Raw genomic sequence first — 13,716 nt, 5'->3', positions numbered from 1 at the left:
GCCCTGAGTCAGATGCTGGGATCAAGCGGGAGTTCCCACCCTACACTGACGGATTGTCAGGAGACACTGGAGATAGCCGCACAGAGTGCGTACAGCACCGCACTGGCGGTCACTGCTGGTTAGATGCAGTATACATTGTGCCTGGTGCTGGATGGCACTATGTGGCGCTAGATAGCTCCAACATTCGCAAACATTCATCAACTCTAGGGATGGGAATGATTCGGAGCTTTCACCAGAACAGGCATACATCCACACACACACACAATTACTGATTTATACTAGCGCATGGCCGTGCAGCCATGCGAACCTTTTATAGAAGAAGCTCTCCAGGACCTTCCTAGTGGTCCAATAGGAGCTGCTACAAGACCTGAGCATGTGACCCCCGACCTCCAATGAGAGGTCGTCTCTTGGGCATGCTCAGTAGAGGAAAAGCAGGACTTACTCCCAGGAGCGTCTGCTCACTGCTGAACAGTGCTGGTTACAATGGCTGAGCCTGGAAGATCAGCAGTAACCAAGCGCACAGTATCTGCCTGATCCAGACGCTGGGACCGATGTCCCTGCTGAGCAGGCTCCACTGTGGCTGGAGAAGAATGGGAGACCGCAGCGGAGGTGGTTCAAAATTCCCCCTGTGCAGCGGCGGGAACTCGACACCTAACAGTCCGCTGCTTACAATCATCAGGACAATTATGCAATTGAGTGATGAGAGATGGATGGGGCTACAGTTGTTTTCCCTATTAGGCCTGATATTGGGGAACTCACAGTGAGCATATGGTATATACACCTCCAATTTCAACGCATGGAATATATATACACACACACATATACACTGCTCAAAAGAATAAAGTGAGCAATAAGATACCACATCCTAAATATCACTGAATGATATATTCCAGTTGCAATCTGTATTCATTACATTGTGAAATGCGCTGAGAACAATAAAACAAAAAAATGATCAAGCTAAATCAAAATTAATATCCCATGGAGGTTTGGAACTGGAATTATACTCAAAATCAAAGTGGAAAATCAAATTACAGGCTGGTCCAACTTCAGTGGAAATGCCTCAAAACAAGGAAATGATGCTCAGTAGTGTGTGTGGCCTTCACATGCCTGTATGACCTCCCTACAACATCTGGGCATGGTCTTGATGAGGCAACGGATGTTCTCCTGAGGGATGTCCTCCCAGACCTGGATTAAATCATCAATCGACTCCTGGACAGTCTGTGGTGTTGGTGGATGGAACGATACATGATGTCCCAGATGTTCTCTTTGGATTCAGGTCTGGGGAATGGGCAGGCTAGGCCTTAGCATTAATGCATTCATCATGCAGGAACTGCTGACACACTTCAGCCACATGAGGCCTAGCATTGTCATGCATCAGAAAAAACCCAGGGCCCAATGCACTTGCATACGGTCTCACAATGGCTTTGAGGATATCATTCTGGTACCTAATGGCAGTCAAGGTAACTCTGGCTATCACATTGAGTGCTATATGGCCCTCCGAAGAAATGCCTCCCCACACTATTACAGACCCACTGCAAAAACGGTCATGCTGGAGGATGTTACAAAATTAATAAAGGGGATGGGAGAACTACAATACCCAGATAGATTAGCGAAATTAGGATTATTTAGTCTAGAAAAAAGACAACTGAGGGGCGATCTAATAGCCATGTATAAGTATATAAGGGGACAATACAAATATCTCGCTGAGGATCTGTTTATACCAAGGAAGGTGACGAGCACAAGGGGGCATTCTTTGCGTCTGGAGGATAGAAGGTTTTTCCACCAACATAGAAGAGGATTCTTTACTGTTAGGGCGGTGAGAATCTGGAATTGCTTGCCTGAGGAGGTGGTGATGGCGAACTCAGTCGAGGGGTTCAAGAGAGGCCTGGATGTCTTCCTGGAGCAGAACAATATTTTATCATACAATTATTAGGTTCTGTAGAAGGACGTAGATCTGGGGATTTATTATGATGGAATATAGGCTGAACTGGATGGACAAATGTCTATTTTCGGCCTTACTAACTATGTTACTATGTTACAGGCAGCAAAATGTTCTCCACAGCCTTTTCAGATTCTGTCACATCTGTCACATGTGCTCAGTGTGAACCTGCTCTCATCTATGAAGAGCACAGGGCCCAATGTCAAATCTGCCGATCTTGGTATACTTTGGTAAATGCCAATAACTCTGCATGGCGTTGAACTGTAAGAACAACACCCACTTGTGGAAATCGAGTCATAGAGTCTGTTTCTGACAGCTTGAGCAGAGACATGGATGTTAGTGGCCTGCTGGAGATCATTTTGGAGAGCTCTGGCACTGCTTCTCCTGTTCCTCCTTGTCAAAATGTGGAGGTAGCGGTCCTGCTGCTGGGTTGTTGCCCTCCTACAGCCCCCTCCACAACTCCTGGTGTACTGGTCTGTCTCCTGGTATCTGTTCCATTCTCTGGACACTGTGCTGTCTAACACAGCTACCCATCTTGCCACAGCTCGCATTGATGTGCCATCCTGGAAGAGCTACACAACATGAACAACTTCTGTGGGTTGTAGACACCTCCTCATGCTACTGTACCACTGATTGGTAGCTTTCTGTGGACACTGTGCTTAGGCAGAAAGCTGCCTGTGGTGGAGGAGTGGTTAGACTACCCAGCAGCAGGCCAAGTAGTCCTCTACTGATAATCTTCTACTGATAAAACAATGATTTTATAAAAAAAAGAACTACATTAAGCAGCCCAGTAAATGATGCATTGCTAGGATCAGGGTCTCTTTCCCTACATTATGCTGCTCTCAGTTTAGGTACCTAAAACCTGGCGACAGATTCCCTTTAAGTAAATATCCTTTTTAGAATATCTAGCTTATTTTAGGCATATCTAAGCACCAGGAAACTAATCAAGTTCTGTTATATAAAAAATTATTTATTAGCAGCATATGTAAGTAAATTTTGCATGAGCGCTTGCATTTATTTCTCTTATGAAGTATTGCTGTTAGACCTTTTCTATTAACGTGTCTAAAGACCATAAATTCAGTGTGTTTACTTTTTATTGTAAATCGTTGCATTATTGTAAATAGTTATGCCATTAAAAAAGCTAATAAAAATACTGCGACGAAAACAACGCCTTTTCAATCTATATAAAACTCTCGCACATTATTGCTGTCCTTTATTCATATAGTGCAAAGTCACCCTGGCACGAATTCCAATAAGACAGTAGCATGGTGCCGCACAACTAGACACAAATTAATCAATGCACAAAGTCCATTGCAATAAGTCACAGGAGCAAATTATACAGTAAATTGCATATTCTGAAAATGATTTCTAAACACACTGCAAAAAAAAAATTGACTAATGAGATTAGAAATTTCCTATGTTTCTGGTGGTCATCTGTTCTGTCACATTTGTTGTAATGCTAGAAACAAGATACAAAGGAAAATATAATCCATTATTTAAAGTAATACAACTTAGAATGGTAAGAATATCATCTCCATAATCTTTCAATATCAGCCATCCAGCCATGCTTTGTGTATGGAGATGGCCCGATTTTTCACTAATAGATGTTGGGTTTAAAAAAAAAGATTGGGTTGCTGGATTTCAATATGTCCAATCAATTTATACTAAGGGGAGAGAAGCCGTTTTTAGAAACTTCTGACCGTGGATTGCTCCACTTTCTCAATTCAAAACACATGTATGTTATACCGAATCAGAAATTCTGTGCAATGGGAAGGGGGTCGAGATAAAAAGATGTTGGCCGAAAGAGAGTTCTAGAATGTTGGTTAGCTTTGCGCTCTGTTCACATTTGGGTTGGAAGTATCCATAAAATGTGATGTTTAGATGGCATTGCATGCAAAACTATTTTTCTCATCGATACCCAAGATACTTGGATAACTCAATGCTGTCTGTTGAGTACATTTAATATTGTGGATCCACACTAGATCATGGTTTCCATTATAAACCGCCACAACACAAGTGTGACATTTTTAAAGAAGCGCTCCCATCAAAGTTTTTATCCTCTTATCGAAAAAAAATCAAAAAAGCGTGCAAAAAAATGTAACAGAGCAACCTGCTCTATGTAAAACCTGATGAAGGCTCGCTGTAGCTGAAACGCGTTGTGTTTTTAAAACCGTATCGGTTTTTAATAAAATATATGTTGCCAGAGCAGGTTACTCTGTTACCCTTGTTTTACATTTTTTTGTTTTTTTTTATTTATCCAATATTTTGTCTAGATTCACCACAGTGGAAGTGTCTTGTTCTGTTTTTTACTTCTATTCCCAGCTTTTCCATTCTTTCAGTCTGTGAAAATAGGACAGCGCTCAGATGTCATCCGAGTGCTGTCTGATTTTTGTCCACACCAAACAAACAAGAAAAGAGACTATGCATATAGGGCGCGCACCCAGAATACAATTAAGTTGCAAAAATACAAAAATGTATTTATTAATGGGGAAGACAGAAAACACCAATAAAAACATATATTAAAATACAATCAACACACCAATGGTCCTATACAGAGTCAATATATGGAGACAGCTAAAGATACAATAATATATGGTGAGTCACGCCACCAACACACTGCTGGTACTTTCGTAAATCTAAGATACAAAGATGTAGCATAAATAGCACAACACATATGCACAAACGGTGACTTATGTGCACAATGGCTTATATGCACAGAGCAAGGTAGCCTGTGATTTTTGTCCACAGACTCATAGACTTGCACGGCCGAGTGCGACCTGACTTACTGATGCAAATCGTGCATGCTGGGATTCTTTCCTCTGACAGACATGCATTTATCTTGAAGACGTACTATAGAGAGAGTGGAGAATTCATATATATGAGCCAAGCCTTAAAGGGGTTTTCCAGTCAAAACCGATAAGTCTGCAGTCACTCTGAGTGATTGCAGACTTATGAATCCCGCCCATTGCGCGCTGTGAGGATTCGCTGGTTTCAGACCTGGGTTCGGATGGTATGTATGAGTTATACAATGAAGCAGAAGAAGAATATGCGGCACTCACCCTTATTGTAGCTGTGATTTCGTGCTCTTTATTGGAAAAAATATATTAATACATCCATTAGGACATCAGGTATGCTGGAGGGTGCGGTAATGGAGTAAGGACGACGGCCGTTTCGCACGGTAAGTGCTTTGACGGGTCCAGGACTGAATGATTTACAGCTATTAGCCAGGCTGAGTAAATGTGGGGGTTGCCTGGTTGCTAGGGAATCCCCACATGTAATCAAGCAGGCTAGTAGCTGTAAATCATTCAGCTGCTCCGGTGAAAACTTAATCTCCGAACACTAACAAATACTCGGAGATCACCTGAGCGTGCTCGGAAAAACCTGAGCAACGAGTATATTTGCTCATCACTAGTAGACACGTATCCAGGTTTGGACTGGTCCACAAGAGAACCGGAGAATCCTCCGGTAGGCCCTGGCTTCTTCTTCTTCAGGGGGATTCATAGTGCTATAGGACTCTTGAGAGGGGGAGAAAGGTGGGCCCTCAGAATCAAATCCTTTGGTGGGCCCAATGTTCTTCAGTCTGACATTGCACGTATCACTTATTATCATAATGGTTTATTAAGGTTTTCCAATGTGTCCATTAAAAATATTGTTGTTTCGTTATTTTTTGATAAGCTGTCCAGAAAAATAAAAAGTCAAATTGGCAACACTGGTGGCATCAGAACAACGTTGGAAACTGAAGAGGACAATTGGTAAGTATGATAATACCCAACACATTATTACATAAGTAATTAGGACACTAAGAAATTTAAATTTTGTGGGGACTTCTGCAATGTGTAGTTTCTCTGTAGTAGTAACACAAGTCGCCTATAGTAACATTTCCGCGTTAAATTTCTATAGCTGGTAATTGTCATTATTCAGTTTGAAGACGGACATTTTAAGCCCTTAGGCTGATGGCCATATTTTTCTTCATTTCATTTATACATTGAGTTTATTACTTACAGGAGCTGAAATTCTTAAGGAGATTTCCGGTATCAGTCTGTTTGCCAAGCTGTGCCGTGCTCCTTGTATCTGGGTCCACGTACTGTTGCAGATTTCTTCTCTTATTACTGTATGTAGAACATTTGTCTCCCATTATCTTCCATGTTGTGACGATGAAGATTATGGTTGCTGTCAATCTTCCACAATTTGAATGTTGAATTTGATGATTCTGCTGAAAGATGAAATCTGCTACGCTATTTAGCATTGGCAGAACTCAGATCTGTGACTGACGACATTTTATAATGAGAGCATAAAGCAGGCTGAAATCCTTGTGTCAATGTTGGCTCATGTTGCTCGGCTATTTTGGCAAACACCATACCAACTAGACTGCTTCTTTGTCTTTTTAGATTGGCCGTTCCGTATGAGACCAAACCCTCCACACGTTTACGTAGATCAATAATTTCCATGACAGCGAAGATAGCTTGATTATAAAATGCAAGCAACCAAGGCAACATGTATTTACTGTATTTGTCATTTTGTAAGAGTGTGGGCTGTATTGCCCAGTTCATGCCCCTAGTACGTGGTAGCGGTATAGGACATGTTAGTGGGGTATAGCATAAGGATAGGACATAAGATAAAATACAGTTAATGTTTGGGACTAGCCCACAGTGGGAGGAGGTAAGCAAGGTTAGAAAAGGGACTCTCCTCATGTTTGTCAGATATGGAAGTACAATCACAAGGTCAAGTTCAAGTACAATGGGCAGCTAGAGCCAGTATGCACCTATCGTTCAAGGGAGTGGGAGGCCGTACTAGAATCCAGTGCTGACATTCTGATAACGTCAAGAGCTTATGGTCCGGCATAGGGGCTAAAGGTTCCATCATGTCCTTTGGCGCACATGGGATGATGGACGTGGAAATGCGTGAAGGGAAGGTAGCAGATCCTAGGTGCACTGCTGAACTAGACAGGAAATCTCTGGGGCTGATGGAACCAGTGGGCATAGGGATAGCCCAGGAGAAATTAATGGTGGGGCTGAAATTGTGCCCTATCCCACATCTTACAATCTGATCAACTTCAACTGCCCAGTAATCTTCTGTTGGTTGAAAAGAACTTGGTGTCCCCTGAGCTGTGTGCAGAGGCTCATGACGATGGAGGCCTGAAGACAGCAGAGGCCTGTGGCCTACAAGATAGTGTGATATACCCCATTCCTCACAGCACACTGAGACTGGGACATGGTTTTACTGTAAAGTGCCAGAGCATAACAGGACAGCAGCTCGGACAGGACTATCACTCTCAGCCACTTTACATTGGCATCAAGAAAACTTGACAAATGCAGGGAGGATCTGGTGAAAATAATGATAGCGCTGAACACAGACTAGAAGATGGCGTGAGTGGCATGAAATGGCCCTGCCCATCGTGGGCGTAAAAAAAGTGTAAGAATGTGAAAATCCGTCCAGCCTAGGAAGTATCTTGTCTTGAGAGTCCGGCATTTGGTGAGCAATGCCTGCCCTCAATGGGCCCGGCGGATGAAAAAGAAACCCTGCCTTTTGCAGCGAGTCAGTTGAGAAGGGGCAGGGACTCATAGAAAACTGGAAGCAAGCTGTAAGTATCTCCATCCAGTATGGGGCAGAGCAACGGAAGAGTGCACCTGCGGAAGAGCGGGCTGGCACAATTGTTGGTGACCAAGACATAATGGAACACTGTCGCAGTCTGTGGAAGCCAGGGATGAATGGAAGCAGAGGGTGGGGTGGCTGGAGGAAGAACACTGACTGGAAGGACTGAGAACAGTGGTGGTCCCTGCAGCTGCTCCAGTTGAGGCCCTAATGAAGGTCCAAGAAACGTGATCCGACCTAAAAGCAGAGGTGACAGAGTCTGTATTTCCAAGGCCCTGGGGAAGGACAAAGCGACCGAGAGCATTGGTATCCGCTATGACAGTAAGTATACCTTGACCCCTTAAAGAGATACCGACCCGGGAAACAGCCCCACCCCTTGGCCACCGATGTATTAGGAGGAGACCCTGACCCCACACCCAAATAAGTCCCGGTTGGTCGCAAAAGTGATTAAGTAGAAAACTGAGGGAGAGAATAGAGTGTGGTCCCAACTGAACCTCCCCAGGGGCAGAGCAGTTAGTGATCGGATGACGAATGGGGTCGTTAAGTACTTTGATGGCAAAAAAGGCTACGGCTTCATCTGAGAGGCGGTAATGGGTGACTTGGTTTATTTGAACGACGGGTCACTGTGTTAAGGGCCAACCCTCCATGAATGTGATTGCTTCCACTTCATAAAAGAGGCAGGGCCGCAAGGGTGGTATGAAGTGTTGGTGACCCTAACATTGAAGGAAGGCCCTCAGATCATGCGGCTGGAAGAAGTAACCCTATAGGCCACTGCTGAACCCCAGCATGAGCTACCATTGGCCAGGTCAGATCGATTATTTGGATCAAACTCGGATCAGAGTGTCATCCGATTTTCTCGTACGTGGAGCAATAAAAAAAAACAATTTCTCTACCTTCTTCATTCTGACAGTCCATGAAAATAGGACCATGCTCACATGTGATCCGAGTGCAGTTCGATTTTTTCACAGACCCATTGACTTGCGTTGACTATTTTGATCCGACCCTCGGATGAAAATAGACGTCTCAAATATTTTCCATGGACCATTTGGTCCCAGGAAAAAAAATTACATGTGAATGGCCCCATAAACTATCACGGGTATGAGTGTTATCCCAGAAAATCACACATACATTCCACAATATTATTCATACATACTTTGGGAATAAGAGTCTTTGTGCTGTAAACACGAGAATTCTAGATTAGAATGTTTGCTTTCAGTAACTTCCCAGCGCATTAGCCCGGGTTCAATCTACATGCTTTGGTGAAATGTTGTAATTTGCTTGCAAGAAATAAATAAAGGATGATATTTAAACACGGGAGCAGTCGGACTGGGTATACACTCCAGAACAAAGCCAGGCTGGGATACATTAATATAATATTGTAATTTCAGCACATGTTCACCCGAGATGTGCAGATGCTTAGACCTGTATACTGTATATTCTGCAATTATCAGTGTATAACACTGGGGAGACATACTGTGCTTATCATTTTACCTGTGACTGATCCTGGGTCTGCTGGAAATTGAAACATTTTCAGGCCACCTGTGTTCCGTCTGAATGCTTCATAACACCAGGCTTCACATATAATGTTTGGGCTTAGTTTGGAATAAATCCTCTATTTCAAAAGAAGCCGTTTATTCGCCGCATCGCTGTAAAGTATCTGAAAAGTGAGGGTAAGTTCAGATGGGGACATTGAGTGAGGCTGAGAATTGAGCAAACTACTGCACTCAAAGGGGAAAAAAGTGCTGAAAACCATGCATTGGACGATGCAGTTTTGGATCCAGGTGTAATGCATTTCTTATGAGCCATATTCTGGACATTGTTCTGCGCAAAAACAAATCAATTCTTCCTTGATAATTTAGAATGACAACTTAAGCCGGTCTGCCGCCAGCACTGTACACATAAATAAGACTCAGTAACACGCTGATAACTTAACTACATGCACCTGCTCCTGGTCAGCAGCCAGCCACGCACAATGCATTCAACGACGCCCGATTATTGCACGCTGCTTCCTAATCAGCTAGAAAAACAATGCACCGAACTTTCCAGGATTGGACTGTGCCAACTTTACCATCCTTATACACAGCGCCATAGTCTATACCTGAAATAAATAAGCTTCTGAAACGTAACTATAAGGGCTCATACTCACTTGCGAAAAACTCGGATAAGTCTCGCACTGCCGCCGGCACTCAGATCGGAGGGTGCGGCCGCAGAGCAATACATGCAGCCGCACTCTCCACTCCTGAGTGCCGCCGGCAGTGCCGGGTATTGACTTGCGAGACTCATCAGAGTTTCTCGCAAGTGAGTATGAGCCCTAAATCCAACTTTAAGGCTATGTTCACACGTTGAATTTTGCTGCTTTTTTAATGCAAATAAAAGCTGTTTTTTTACAGTACCAACAAAAGCTATGCAATTTCAGAAAACTTATGCATACGTTTGTTTGTTTTTCCTGACTAGATTAGAAAACTGTTGCTTTTTTGAAAACTGCAGCATGTCAATACTTTAGCATGTGTGCAGCATTTTTTCACCCATAGAAAACAATGAGTAAGTGCAAAAAAGCAGCAAAAATGTTGAAATCAGTTTTCACAGCATTTTAAGTGAAAAAAGGATGTGAAACCCATTTTGTGAGTTTCCTAAGTTTAAATCATAATGTCTTGGTCTCTTCACCTGAGCATAGATCTTAGTATTAATACAGTTTAATTAAATTAGTGATCTACTATATAAAGCTGAATGTGTGAATGTGTGTATGTGTGTATGTCCGGGATTGGCATCTGCACCGTCGCAGCTACAGCCACAAAATTTTGCACAGTCACACGTCTGGACCCCGAGAGCGTCATAGGCTATGTTGTGAGGTGAAATTTTAACCCCGCGCGTTCCAATTCACCAAACAATTTTGCCCCTATCTACATAATGGGGAAAAAAGTGAAAGGAAAAGTGTTGGAAGCGTCGCAGCTACAGAAACAAAATTTTGCACAGTCACACGTCTGGACCCTGAGAGCGTCATAGGCTATGTTGTGAGGTGAAATTTTAACTCCGCGCTTTCCAATTCACCAAACTATTTTTCCACTATCTACATAATGGGGAAAAAAGTGAAAGGAAAAGTGTTGGAAGCGTCGCAGCTACAGCAACAAAATTTTGCACAGTCACACGTCTGGACCCTGAGAGCGTCATAGCCTACGTTGTGAGGTGAAATTTTAACCCCGCGCTTTCCAATTCACCAAACAATTTTGCCCCTATCTACATAATGGGGAAAAAAGTGAAAGGAAAAGTGTTGGAGGCGTCGCAGCTACAGCCACAAAATTTTGCACAGTCACACGTCTGGACCCTGAGAGTGTCATAGGCTATGTTGTGAGGTGAAATTTTAACTCCGCGCTTTCCAATTCACCAAACTATTTTTCCACTATCTACATAATGGGGAAAAGTGAAAGGAAAAGTGTTGGAGGCAAATTGACAGCTGCCAGATGTGAACAAGGGGGACTTAAAGAATGAGAGCGATGGCGCCAAAGAGTATATACCGTACAGTTGCTAAGGTGGGGCCCCGACATGGGATACTCACCACACACGGGGATATGAACACACACACAAAATGCGCCACACACTACCACGTGCTTGAACACATATACCACCCTCAGCACACATTTCACCACACATACACCAACCTCGCCACATAAAAGTCGAAACACAAAAGTCGCCGCTCAAAACTCGCCACGCGCAAAACTCGCCACATGCAAAAACTAGGCTCACGCAAAACTCGCCACAAGTGCAAAACTCACCTCATGGAAAACTCGCCACACGCAAAACTTGCACACGCGGAAAAATTGCCACATGCACAAAATTTGCAACACATGCAAAAGTTGCCTCACACAATACTTGCACATACTCAAAAGGCACCAGACATAAAACTCACCACGCGCAAAACTCGCCATGCGCAAAACTTGCTGCACACAACTTGCTACACTAACCTGTCACATGCAACTCGACACACAAAAAGTTGCTACACGCATGTTGCCACACAAAACTCATCTCACAAAAGTTGCTACATGCATGTCGCCACACACAACTCAACACACACAACTTGACAAACGAAACTCGCCCTAAAACACACACAAGTCTGGTATTAGCCTTCAAAAATAAAAATCTGATTAATAAGCAGACAAACTACAAGAGCAACAAATGTACCATATAAGAAATACAGCAGCTGTCAGTCACATGACCTGTCTATTATGTGTATGTGTGAGCTAATATATACTGCCAGGGGGAGGGCTTCCTGTTGGCTGGGGATTTATCAGGCTGCCAATTTATCTTACAAATACTGAGGTAAAAATACTGAGCAAATAAAGTGTTAACGAGGTCTAATACAGGAGATCACACAGGTATATACTATATACAGGGGAGATGACACACAGATATATACTATATACAGGAGAGATGACACACAGGTATATACTATATAGAGGAGGAGATGACATACAGGTACATACTATATACAGGAGGAGATGACATACAGGTATATACTATATACAGGAGCAGATTATCTACAGGTATATACTATATACAGGAGGAGATGACATACAGGTATATGCTATATATAGAAGATGACATACAGGTATATACTATATACAGGAGGAGATGACACACAGATATATACTATATACAGCGGAGATGACACACAGGTATATACTATATACAGGAGGAGATGACATACAGGTATATACTATATATAGAAGGAGATGACATACAGGTATATACTATATATAGGAGGAGATGACATACACGTATATACTATATATAGGAGGAGATGACATACAGGTATATACTATATATAGGAGGAGATTACATACAGGTATATACTATATACAGGGGAGATGTGTTGTGAATTCTGTGGCTGAATTCACTCCTGTGGTCACAAGTGGTACTGCAGCTTCTGAGCTTCCTCCCTCAGGTGTTCTGGTGAGCTCGTTAACTGCTTCATTACTTAACTCCACCTGATGCTGCTATCCTTGCTCCTTGTCAATGTTTCAGTGTTGGATCTGAGCTTCTCCTGATTGTTCCTGTGACCTGCTGCTCTGTATAGCTAAGTGCTTTTTGCTATTTTGTTGCTTTTTTTCTGTCCAGCTTGTCTTTTGTTTTGCTGGAAGCTCTGAGACGCAAAGGGTGTACCGCCGTGCCGTTAGTTCGGCACGGTGGGTTTTTTTTGCCCCCTTTGCGTGGTTTTTGCTTTAGGGTTTTTTGTAGACTGCAAAGTTCGCTTTACTGTCCTCGCTCTGTCCTAGAATATCGGGCCCCACTTTGCTGAATCTATTTCATCCCTACGTTTTGTCTTTTCATCTTACTCACAGTCATTACATGTGGGGGGCTGCCTTTTCCTTTGGGGAATTTCTCTGGGGCAAGTCAGGCCTATTTTTCTATCTTCAGGCTAGCTAGTTTCTTAGGTTGTGCCGAGTTGCCTAGGTAGTTGTTAGGCGCAATCCACAGCCGCTTTTAGTTGTGTTTAGGATAGGATCAGGTGTGCAGTCTACAGCGTTTCCACGTCTCAGAGCTTGTTCTTGTATTTTTGGGTATTTGTCAGATCACTGTGTGCGCTCTGATCGCTAAGCACACTGTGTCTCTGGATTGCCTTCATAACACCTGTCATTAGCAAACATAACAGTACAAGGAGCCCAAACTAATGATTCTCAATAGAGGGAAAGAAAAAGTTCTGACATCATTTTTTTTTTTTCTGCTCTGTGTTCACTTTTTTTTTTCCCCCTAGACATTTGGGTGATTCTGGACACAGGTGTGGACATGGATATTCAGGGTCTGTGCTCTTCAATGGATAATCTCGTTATAAATGTACAAAAAATTCAAGATACTATTGATCAGAAATCTATGTTAGAACCAAGAATTCCTATTCCTGATTTGTTTTTTGGAGATAGAACTAAGTTTCTAAGTTTCAAAAATAATTGTAAGCTATTTCTGGCCTTGAAACCTCATTCTTCTGGTAATCCTATTCAACAGGTTTTGATTATTATTTCTTTTTTGCGCGGCGACCCTCAAGACTGGGCATTTTCTCTTGCGCCAGGGGACCATGCATTGAGTAGTGTCGATGCGTTTTTCCTGGCGCTCGGATTGCTGTACGATGAGCCTAATTCAGTGGATCAGGCTGAGAAAAATTTGCTGGCTTTGTGCCAGGGTCAGGATGATATAGA

This window comes from Ranitomeya imitator, chromosome 8 (assembly GCF_032444005.1).
Source record: "Ranitomeya imitator isolate aRanImi1 chromosome 8, aRanImi1.pri, whole genome shotgun sequence".
NCBI lineage: Eukaryota > Metazoa > Chordata > Amphibia > Anura > Dendrobatidae > Ranitomeya > Ranitomeya imitator.
Note: the sequence above shows the minus strand (reverse complement) of the source record.